Consider the following 12,158-nt stretch of genomic DNA (forward strand, 5'->3'; position numbering starts at 1 on the left):
CGGTTCGGGATGGGCCGCCCGGGCTTTGCTTTCCCGCTCCTGAGAGACGGCCCAGGCTGCACAGGGCATGGGGATGGGAGGGGGCGGCCGGGAAAAGAAACCCTTACCTCGGGAAAAGAAAAGAAACCCTTACCTCGGGAAAAGAAAAGAAACCCTTACCTCGGGAAAAGAAAAGAAACCCTTACCTCGGGAATGGAAACCCTTACCTCAGGAAAAACTAGCCAGGTCCCTTGAGCCGCAGTCAGACTAGGTAAAGTGAACGAGTTACCGAAACCATCAAGATCTGTTTGTGGTGTGACGTATGTTTTTAAACCTTATTTTTAACAGTAAAAATATATATTTAGCGAATATCAGTTATGTTTTTAGAATTGTTTAGGCTGATGATCCTTTAAGCCAGAGGTGTTTCTGAAGTCCAGCGTTTTCCTTATCCACGATCTTTGACATTCAAAAGAGAAAAACCATCTATGATTAATAGAGTTTTTTTGACATTTTATTAAGAGTTTGCCCATTACTTTGATTTGATTACTTTCACTCTAATTACCCTAATTAGCCATCAAGATATAATTTAGCTTTGCTGTCACATTAGGCCACAGGTGATATTACCAAGAAAGACTTGGGGGCATTAAAAAAAAAAAACCAGTTCTGAAATAGAAATCACATTAAAAGGAGCTGGGTTGATCAAATGCCTGTGCCTCTTTGCCCCTCCGCTGAGGTTCAAGCACAGCTTGTGGGAATAAAAACGAGACCGGTGCCTTCAATGGATTGTGGTCCAGGCTGCAAAAATCATTACCCATAATTTGACTTTGCTGCATGACTGAGTGGTGTGGAAGTTGCTTCCAGCCACATTTTGCCTTGTAGATACAAAGAACAGGAAGGATGCCAGTGTCCTCCATTCATCATTTTTAGCACAAAGAGTCTCAGTTTAGGTAAGTGTGCTCACTGCTATGCAGGGATGGTTTAAAGGATGTCGTTACAACCTGTATGAGCATGGTTGGGCAGAAAGGCAGCAGCAACGTGAAGAAATGATTTTGTTGATTTAGGATTATAAAGTAGGTGGTATGAATGCAGCCAATTTTAAGTTGGGCATCAAACTTAAGCTTAGATTCATTTAGGTTCCTAACTTTAGTCCTTGAAGGAACAAGAGGAACAACCCTGTTTCTAAGATAATAAAAATACAGCGGGGTGGAGGGGAAGCCTGGAGATGTTTATCTAAAGATTAAATATTAAGTATGCTACACACATTAAATATTTAGTGTGCTGCAGTAGCTCCTCATGATGTCTCTGACTACTGATAAATTTTTAAAGGCAGGTGGGTGAGGAGGGAGTAAACACAGTGCAACAGGTGGAGGGCTTTGCAAAGCAAGAGATGCACTAACGTGTCTGCAAGAACCCTTTTCAACGAGACATGGCTGAGAAATCTTGCACACACTTGTTTTAAAGGCTCTCAGTCCCTGCAGCGCATGTAACAAGTTCCTCTGCTCGGCGCTTTGCAGTGCTCGGTGTAGCTAGGGCTGAGGGTGAAAAGCCTGTAACTCATGCCTTTGGAACAAAAATTTGGCTTAAAGTAGATAAAGAACTTTACTTGGTAGAAAGGAGTGTATTGGGATGAGGCACTAGTATCTTTAAAACAATCTTTGGTTTATTTGACTAACTTTCTTCATTCTGTGTTGGAGAGCAGACACCAAATTCTGCTCTTGTTTGTTCAGGCTGGTGTAAGCATGCAGGCTAGGGAAGGAAGATGGCCTGTACCAAATCATACAGGCTGGGTGACTGAATGTTCACAACACTGAAGTCCAGGAGCCCTGGTGATGCACCAAGCTGCAGGATGAAATTTCATCCCTGGGTGTATTTAGTTGCACACCCGCAGTCTGCCAGGAGAGTCAGACTGCTGGTAACTGTGTTGTCAAACTGGGGGGGAGGATATTCTCCTCTTGTGAAGAAATCTGCACCCCTGGCACTGTATCCTCATGACTGCAGCTGCTGCTCTTCCTTTGGGTTAGAACAGCAGATTTTAAACTCTAAGCTTTGTTATTTGGTTTTTAACGTTGTCTGGTAGGAAAGCGTACATGAAATGTTTCTTTCCAGGATGTTCAAGTTCTCAGCCAGCCTTTTATATGCTGCTCTTTAGACAAAATGATAGACTGCTGTTTGGTCAAACCTTTCTGCGCCCCAGATAATCACAGAAGTATAACACGTCCTAGGAAAACTACAAGGTGATTAAACTGGTGTTTGTGAAGAGCTCTGAAACATGTGGGTGACAGGTGGCATAGGTCAGAGAACAAGTTTTAGCCTTGTCATTTTAAAGTCTGACCTGATTACTCTGGATCTGGTTGAGTATTACGAAACGTACCCCTTTGCTCAAGCTTCTCAGTAAGGCCCGGTGAGGAAGTGACTATCTTAACTTTTCCCTTGGCTTTCTGGGCTTAAATAGAATTACGTTAATACATTAAACATCCTAGCGCTCTCTGAGTACGTAAAGGTATACGGTCACAGAAAGCCAAAGTGATCTTTTTATGCACCAGACTGTTTCTATCTATGTTCACCCCAACAAGAATGATAATACAAAGGATTGCAGGGCTTCTTGATAAAGAGCAGGATTATGATGCACTTGAGCAAGATTACAAGAAAAAGGTTGTCACTCCATTAGAAAGAGAAATAATCCCTTTGTTTATGTCCTAGAGATTAAAGCAGTAACAGCAGAAAAACCCCAAAGGTCGCCACACAGACTTTGCTGTCTCGGTTATTGTCTGAGATTCGACTGTGGGATTCAGCAGTGCAATCACATAATTTAATCAGCCATTCCTCTGCTGGGAGCCCTGAAGCAGCTCTCTCTGAGGCAGTAAAGTGGATCTCCTTACTCCGCAGATAGGTGTGCTTGATTTTGAACAAATGGTTCACGATGTGACTGAAGTGTTTCCAAGGGGTAGCAGTAACTTTAAAGTAATGGCTGTCCTTAGCTGCTGAAACCGCGTGTGGTTCTTGAATACCTGGGAGTTCAGTCTTCTGCCAGGTTTCGGTTTTCCTTGTTTGCTCCTGTAGGTATGATGTGTATGACCCTCAGCAGTAATTACCCTTAATGAGCTTGTGTTTGGTTGAAAAACGGTTGTCTTAACTGAAGAGAACAAGCCAAACTTTGCGTTGTCTGTGACCTGAGAAGGGAGAATTCACTTAAAACTGTTAGCTCATGCCCAGTGGTCCACTTGCAGTGTGTGCATACCAAGTGTACCCCTTAATGAAGCATCCTCTATGTTCCCCTGACACCCATGAGTCAGCTCCCATCTTCCCCTCTGATACCACATTATCTCATACAAAAGCTCAGGGGGAGCAATTTCTAGATGAAATTTCCTGCTCTGAGTTATTTCACAGGCATCTTGCAGCCTAACATTTGTGCCACGTATAATTTGAGAGAAAGACCAACCTTTAAAGAGCAAAATGCTTCAACATACTCGACTTTACATCTCTTGCACCCTATAGTTAGGCAGCCAGGCTGATTTTTCAACTACCTCAGCACCTTTGTGTCCAGTGAGGAAGTTATCAGAGCAGGTTTGCTTGAACCAAGCCCTCAATACACCCAGGAAGTGGCAGTCAAAACCCAAAAAATCCTAAAAGTTTGGTTTTGTGGTACAGTGCTTGCCATGTTTATTTAAGATTAAAGCTTTAGAGGCCAAGGATAGTGCCTGGTATGAGGAGTACGATGGGCTGAATCTCACAAGGGATCTCCCAGCACTGCTGTAACATGAAGAATAAACCCTGAGATAGAAAAAGGAACCATGACAGCATCTCAGTAGATACGCTGCCAACTGCAATTAAACAGTGTTAACCAGCCCGCTTTATTCCTCCTCTGTTAATATTGTGACTTGCTGCTTTTATTTCCTCTTATTCCTTCCTTCCTTTACAAACAAACAGGGATAAGAAAACGCTGGTAAGGGATAACTTGCTGGTTACACCGAGTTTCCAACTCGTATCGGTTTGAACCAAGTTTATCAACCAGCCATGGAAACATTAATCACCCAGAAAAATAGCACACGCTGAAATGACTTTTCAAAATGTCGTTGGTATAATTATCATCTTGGCCATTACATTAAATGCCACCATTTATAACTGTTATGTTTAAGTATGCAAACAGTAATTAACTTGGTAATGAACTGAGGACCCCTGTGCCTCTCTTCCCTCAGCTAATTTGCATGTTAATTATCATTAGCAACCAGGGAAACAAGTTATAAACAGCTTAATTAGCAGCTTAATCATTTTTACAAGAAAACGTGCTGCACTTTGATACACGAGCAAGAGTTAGATTAATGAAGTCAGATGAGCGTGGGTTTTCGGTGCCATTCCCTGCACTGTGCGTACTCGGGCAGTTTGGGGTAACCCAGACACGTGCACATGCACCTACACACGTGTGCACATGTTTAGGGTGTCCGTGCTTCATTTTACACGTAGAAGGTGCTTCTGGAGAAGGCTCTGAGAGAAACCGCCCTTCCCATCTGCGTGTGGGAGCAAATGGTGATGTTAAATAGGCACTAGGAGAGCCGAAATTCCAGCCTCCTCAGCCAAAATGCTCTGAGGCTGGTTTTGATAACAGTCCTCATCTAATCCTGTTGTTTCTGAGCTTGTCTTCCTGAATAGCATGAACTGTGAATGTCTTGAGCAGTTCTGAAGTTTATGAGAAAAAAAACATGGCTTTCCCTTTTCTTTTTCTTCTCCTTTATAGCAAAAACTTTCTGCTGGTTTAATGAAAAATTTAGGTGCAACTTGAGCTTTTTCTGCAGGTTATCATACTTTCATTCCTCTGTACATCACAATAAGTAATAGCTAGCTCATGTGCATTTTTGGATTGGTTTTTAAGGCTATTTTTTTTTACATTCAGAAGTTAACTGGAGGCCTTATTACTACAAAGGCCATGATGATGATGGGAAGGATAATTTGAGATGCTGACCGTGGTTTATCGCTGCTGTAGCCCAGTCTGTCTGACAGCAGGCGTGTGATGTAAATGGGCACTGCTCTGTGTGGAGTTTGAATTCTGTGCATGTACCAAGATCCTCACTGGGTAAACTCTGGATGAGGCTCGCCCTGTTGCTTTTACAATGAATAGAAAGTCAGCCTGGGAATTATTCCACGTTAGTTTGCCAAAAGCGCTTCTCATCTGATGAAGGATCCATCATTTGATGAAAGGCAATAGGAATTTTGTCATAACATGAGAATGCGTTGTCTGAGGAGGTTGTGGGATGTCTGGCCCCAGAGACTTTAGGAATGGGTTAGATAAACATCTGTAAGGGATGGTTTGGGTATTGCTGGGCCTGCTCCAGGACAGCAGGGGAGAGCTAAGATTTCTGTGATGTGGCTGCAGAGCATCCCTGGTGCTTGAGAGATTTGGAACCTGACAAAATCCATTTCACTGCAGGATTGATCCAAAATCAGGCTGGCTTCCTTATTCCGCAGGAAACGGGGATTCTCTTCACGCTAAAGATGCTCATTCTTACGATGTGTAAAGCAATGTATGCTTGCACAAAATTCAGTGGTGTTACAGCGTTGATGCAGCGCTCGTTACTGGTGGTGCAGTGCTCATCCTTCTGCCGTGACAAATCGTTACCAGCAGAGGGCACCAGTGCACTGCTTGTATGGCCAGAAACGGTCATCTTCGGAAATACTTTTAATGTTTTTTAAAACTTTTATTTTGTGCGATTAACTGGGACTAACACAAAACCAGGAAGCTGCTGCCTTGTGAGTTCAGAGCACCGAATTTGCTCTGCAGACAGAACGAAGGAGTTCATGGTGGGGAGCTCAGATGTGTGCGGGTTGGGGGTTTTCTGTTTGTTTTTGGTTTTTTCCCCAGACAAAGATACTGATTTTTCTACTTTTGGATTTATCTGCTGGCACATCACTGGCCCTTATTAATTCAAGATACTTGATAAGGATGGGTGAAAATCTGAAAGCTTTGAGTTACTTTACTGGGGAGTGAAGAAGTTCAGTGAACTCTGTGGAGCTACGCAGTCGTGTTTCTGGCTCTGGCTGATAGTTGAGTGAGATCTTACACTGCTGGAGCAGCTTCCTTTCGAACTAGGACTAGGAATTTAGCCAAACATTTTTCTTCTTAAGAGCCTGTGTAATTTATAATAATGCTGAACATCTCTGAGGAATGCCCTCCAGAATGCTTTGGGTTTTGTGTTTGCGATGTTCTTGCCTCCCAAAAATGAAACACAGCCCTGAGTAACTCTGCTGAATGCTGTATTCCTACCCTGTCCAAGTCAGTTTGGCCACTGCCTATGGTATAACCATCTCTTTGGTTCTGAAAATCTGTTTGTGTAGCTTTGAACGCAGCCAAAGTGAGCTCTGCTTAGCAAGTGGTCGTCCTGTCACTAACTCCAGTCAACTGTGGCCACCTCTTGATAAGCTGTGGTGCTTGGTTCCCAAATGAACAACAGCCCAAAGACGCTGTCCACCCTGTGAAGTAGTTGTTGAGCTGAGAACATAATCCAGCTCTCACTTTGATGGTCCTGTTGTGTCTTTTGGTCTGCAGGAGCCCGGAGCTGAGTGCATTTGCAGACACAGATACCTGCTCACTGCTAGAAGCTGTCCATGGAGTTCAGGGGCCACCTGGGAAGAGGGGAAGCTTGCACGAAGTGTTTGTTGATTTACCTAATCTCTAAGCAGACAGATGAGATCAGATGCTGACAGTTTGTCCCTTTTCCTCAGATACCTTGAAGAGTTATTATGTACTTTACAAATGCACACACACAAGGTGTCTATTCAGGTAGTTTACAGACTGAGGTGGTGATGGCAGAAGAAGGGTACAGCTGACACACTGCAGTCCTTGCAGGTTAGTGTGTAATTTTGCCATAGAAAAGACTGTAAATGCCAGAAAGGGAATGAATTGCTGCACAAGCCAAGAGTGGCAAGCAAGTCTAGAAGGCTCCAGCCAGCTCCACAGCCCGAGCACTGGCCCAGTCGGTGAAGCACGGCTGATTTACACCAGCTGAGGATCCTGCATTTTCTCTCCTCTGCCACTGGCCCCATCATTTCCTCACGAGGGCACTGCCCTGCAGAATAGCAGCCAGTAAAGAGACAGCTTCCTGTGCTATGTTCCAGCAATCCTTTATCAGCTCATGTAATCAGATAGCATGGCTGGATGTTGATTTTGTTACGGTACCTGGAGCGAATCTCTATATGTTAATTTAAAGCCATAAAACTAGAGCTTAGGGTTTCGGCATCCTAATTGAAACTTCCTCTTCTTGGAAGCATTCATGCTACAGCGGAATAATCATCGCCATAAAAAAGCAAGATGCAGATAAAATGAAAGTGCATTGTTTCAAGTAACCCATAAATGCCAGGAAAACTTGGACACCTAATGCCAAGCATGTGGCCATGCTGAAGAGTCTCCATTGGGCTTTCTGCTTTCTTTTACCGGAGAGTGTCCTCATTAGAACTGTCACTGCATGAAGAGTATCACAGAATCACAGAATGGCTCGGTTGGAAAAGCCCTCTGAGATCATCACGTCCAACCGCTCCTGTCTACCCCCTAAACCATATCCCTAAGTACCTCGTCTACCCGCTCTTTAAACACATCCAGGGATGGTGACTCCACCACCTCCCTGGGCAGCCTGTTCCAGCTTCTGACGACCCTCTCAGTAAAGAACTTCCTCCTTATCTCTAACCTGAACCTCCCTTGGCACAGCTTGGTGCCGTTTCCCCTTGTTCTATCCCCCATCACCTGGGAGAAGAGCCCAGCACCCACCTCTCCACAAGCTCCCTTGAGGCAGTTGTAGGTGGTGATGAGGTCTCCCCTCAGCCTTCTCTTCTCCAGGCTAAACAAGCCCAGTTCCCTCAGCCGCTCCTCATCAGGCTTGTTCTCCAGAGCCCTCCCCATCCTTGTGGCTCTTCTCTGGACAGGCTCCGGAGTACACAGTGCTTGGCACAGTGGAGGTATCATTTCTGGTCAATGCTATTTAATTGCCCTTTTTTTCTGCTCTTTTGCTGTGGAGATGCTGCTGAGGTCAACAAAAATCCAACTGAACAACACTGAAAGGCTTGGGCTGGGATGGGGGTTTGGCAGTTGGCTCCCTTCTGTTGATGTGCTGTTTCCTCGGGCTCAAGGCCTAAGCTCGGCTTTGCTACACCCCCCGACCCCAGGGTCTTGTCTCCAAAAAGACCATTAATGCCTAGGCAGGGCTATAGGACCTTGTGCTTAGAAGCGAAGCAGAAAGGATAAGACAGCACCAGGCTGCTGACGGGACTGTGAACCAAATGCTAGAACAGATCAAAGGGAAAAGTAAATTATAGATTGATAGATGCCTTTCGTTTATAAGTTATTAAGCACCGGGTAACAGGTTAGATTAATATTGTGCCTGGAGGTTTCTTTTTTGCTTCTTTTTTTTTTCTCTCTCTCCTTTTTTTTAAAAAATTGAAGAAAACAAAATATTTTTCTAATTAAGTAAATCTACAGTGCTTGCTAATGGGGCCCGTCTGTGTGCTTGTCACAGGGCACAGGGAGAACTGGAATAATGATTTTATTTTTTCATTAAATAGAATTATAGGCAGTTACTCAAAGCAACTGTGAGTCTAATTGAAAGAGAACCATTTCTTCTTAATTTGCTTTCACGGTTCTGGATGATAAAAGAGTGTGTTCGCTGGAAAATTAAATAAAAAACACAACATGAGGAAGCTTGAAATAATGTTGCTGGGGCACAGGTGGGCAGAGAGAGCACGGTGGTTTTCCTGCTGGTTAGTAGTGAGTTCAGAGACTTGTGCTTCCTCTTACTCCCCAAAAGGTGCATTTCTTCTGTCACTTCAAGGGCAGCCCTTTGTTTTCTGCTTTGGTGATCCACCACATTACCCGTGTAAGCTTGACTCTTCCTGCAGGGTCAGACTTCCCCTGGTCCTCCACGGATGACAGCAGTCAGATATCAGTGCTCCTCTGTATCCCAGATGACTCCGGACTAGTTCAGGTGTTGGGATTACCAGGATCTGCAGGAAGAGGTGGGAACAGAGCAGATTATGTGGAGAACTGACTAGAGCACTTACCCTGCCCAGGACAACACTTGGCTGTGCTGCCAAAGCCCCAAAATCCTTATATGTGAGTTTGAGAGTAGCTGGGTATGAAATTCAGCTGGGAGGAGTGCGTGTGAGCTCCAACCAGTGCTTTGCAGATAAATTGCTCTGGTGAAAAGTGCAGACCAGCACAGTGTGCTTTCCTTTTGCTGTTGTTGCAAAGCCCTTTGGTTCAAGTGCCAGCCTTGAGCTCACGAGTGCCCCTTTCTGGGCCCAGGCTCCAGGGACACCTTACAGAGCAGCCAACATCTCATGGGTTGGTTGGGTTTCTGGTCTCTTGCTGGGCCTGCAGTCAACAAGTAAGGTTTGACCGCATCTTTCTGAGCCCTGAATGGCTCCGGAAACCTTCAGGCACTGCACAGGCACGGGAGGGGTTAAGAAAATGGGAACTGATTAATTCCATGGCGAGGGTCCTTATCTGGCCCTGGTGCTGCCTCTGGAACGGACACATCTGGTAGGGTCACAGCATCAAGGAATGGCTGCAGCACCGAGGCAAGGGTCTGTTTCCACTAACCATTTCTGCTACTTCTTACACTAAGTACTTCCTAAAAAAGCCATGGGATAATGTTTCACTGTGGCTGCCGTTAGATTTACGGGGATACCATTTGCTCCGACTCTTGGATTCACTCAGTCCGGGACAAGATTAAAACCAACCCTTCAATTTCCTTTTTTTCTTTAGGAAATTAACTGTGGCTTTTCTGCTAATGAAAGTCCAGAGACACCGGCTTATTCTCTCTGCTGGCTCTGTGTGTTTGATGTGTCTTCAAGGTGCACCTGAGGGAAACAAGAAGTTAAGGCAGCTATTGGCAATTAACACTAAACGTTACTTTCTGCCTTTTTATAAATACCTGTGTATATAAGGAAGCCAGAGCAGGGCTTGGACTTGCCACTTCAGGAAATGCTCAGCCTTTTCTGTTTGAAAATAGGGTAAAGAAAAAGGCAGCAAAAACTTTCCATGAAACAAAAACTATTTTGCCTCGATCTGCGCTTCTGTGATCCTGTTACACTCAAAATGTTTCCTTCCAGTTTTGGAACTTGATTTCTTTATGTTGTGTGACACAAAGCTAAAGAAGCGATTTCAAACGAAAACTGGAATCTTCCCTTCTGCTTCTACTGAAGTACTTCAAAGAAACGCTGCTGTAAGTAGCTGTGCTCAAAGAGAGCTGCTGCTTCCAAGCTGTTCTGCTGCTGATGCCACGAGGCGTTCAAGGGAAACAGCTTCCCCGTCATACTCCTTGATCAGCTGCGGCTCGGGTCAGGACAGGGCAGTTGGGATGATTCAGAGCAATGGGACAAGATATTTATATTTTTCCCATCAGTGGACTTAGTTGGGAGTTTTCTGACGAGAAGGGTTTTCACTGGAAAGTGCTGGTTCAGCCAAAACGCTTTTTCTTCCATCTCGTTCCCAGAAAACAGTGGCTGCTTTGTTTCCTGCTGCTGCTGGAGAATCCGGGTCTCTGGGATCAGCGGTTCCAGTGCTGTCCCGGTGCAACCGTTTTCCTCCCTTTGGAAACTGTGAAGCCTTCCAGGTCCTCTGCAGGAGAGCTGGGTTGTGTTGGGCTTGCAAAGGATTTGCCAAATGAAGGTTGTTGGGATTTTTTTTATTTTTCATCAGTATCTGAATGGATGTGTTTAGGTCAAGAGAACCCCTAGTGAATAGACTCGCTGTACTGTACTGAGAGTTAATATTGGGAGGAACTGATGGCCAGGCCTTTTGAATTGGTGCCCTTTTAGGTTTGGAAACATACGTCAGTCCACATTGTTGAGATGAAAAACCGTGAAGAGAAGATGTTGAATCTCCTGCTCATATTGACAGGGAGGCTTCCCTCATTCTGAACATCCTGCCAGTGTGCTGTGAAGAATAAACAACATCCTAGGAAGTACCTGATAAATGCTGCTTTCAAAATAAAGATTGTTTTCTGAACTCTTTAATACTTTCCTAATCTGAAGTATAATTTTTCTCCTCTATAATCGCTGTATTAAAATTTAATACCCAGTATTAATGTAACATACTTAATGGCATCCTGTGCATTATTCTGAACATAGCTGCCACGCAGAAGGGCTCCGTGAGCTTTAACAGAGATTATTTAACTCTTCCCAGGCTCTCGGTGGGTAACAAAGGCGTCTGGTGTTAGTTGCTACCACAGAGAGCAAACCTCAGTGCTGGGAATTGTGTTGACAGGTTGCAAGCAAGGAACATATCCTCTTCGTTTGTGTGCTGGAGTCGGTTCTGGTTTAGAAAATGCTGCTTCTGAGCCCATGCTAGTAGGGAAATTGAGACTGGCAAGATGGGAGTGAAACCGTTGTGGAGGGATGATACAGGAAAGCACTGACCCATTGAGTCACACTAAGTTTAGGAGCTGTTGATATCTGGCTTTTAGAGATTGGTATTCTGTAGTATTGGAGTGTCAAATGGTAGTGTAGTTACCTACCAAGGAGCATTAAAAAATGGACTTGGCCCCAAAATGGTGAGGTTGGCTTAAAACCCACAAATTACTGTTGAAAGTTATTGTTTTACATTTTGGATTTTTGAAGCTTTGTCTATCCAGTGTTCAAGCTGTGGTCCATAACGTGAGAGGATGCTGTAAAGGAGAACTCAGCTAGCATGTAAACACAGCAGAAGCTCCAGCTTAATGCAAAATGCTGGAACTCATGACAAAGTCTGCGTGGTTGACAAAGCCGTGAAACCTCAGGTCCACTTCGAGGAAAGAGCACAGGAAACAAATATTTCCATACAGGTTTGGTTCTGCGGGTGCCCCAGCCCTTTGGCTTGACTGGGTTACGCGAGTGTGTTTCGAGGAGCTAAAAGCAGTAGGAGTTAGTTCTTTTACAATGTGTTTTTTTAAAATAGAATCACTGAGTAAAATATTCTCACCTGGAAAGAAGTCTGTGCAGAGATGGAGGGAGGGGAAAGAAATTAGAAAAAGAAAATAAAGCAGCAGGCAGTGGGTGGCAAAAGGGAGAGAGGTACACAGTGGTGAGTGTGAAGGATGACTTGGAAAGTAGAGGGATGCTATTGAGGAACAGCAGTAGGAAGGAAAAGGGGGGCTGAGGGGAAAAGCAGGAGACATGGTAAGTTAAGTAAATTCACATTTATTTCTGCAAGAATTTGC

This window comes from Mesitornis unicolor, unplaced genomic scaffold (genome assembly GCF_000695765.1).
Source record: "Mesitornis unicolor isolate BGI_N332 unplaced genomic scaffold, ASM69576v1 scaffold13895, whole genome shotgun sequence".
Lineage (NCBI taxonomy): Eukaryota > Metazoa > Chordata > Aves > Mesitornithiformes > Mesitornithidae > Mesitornis > Mesitornis unicolor.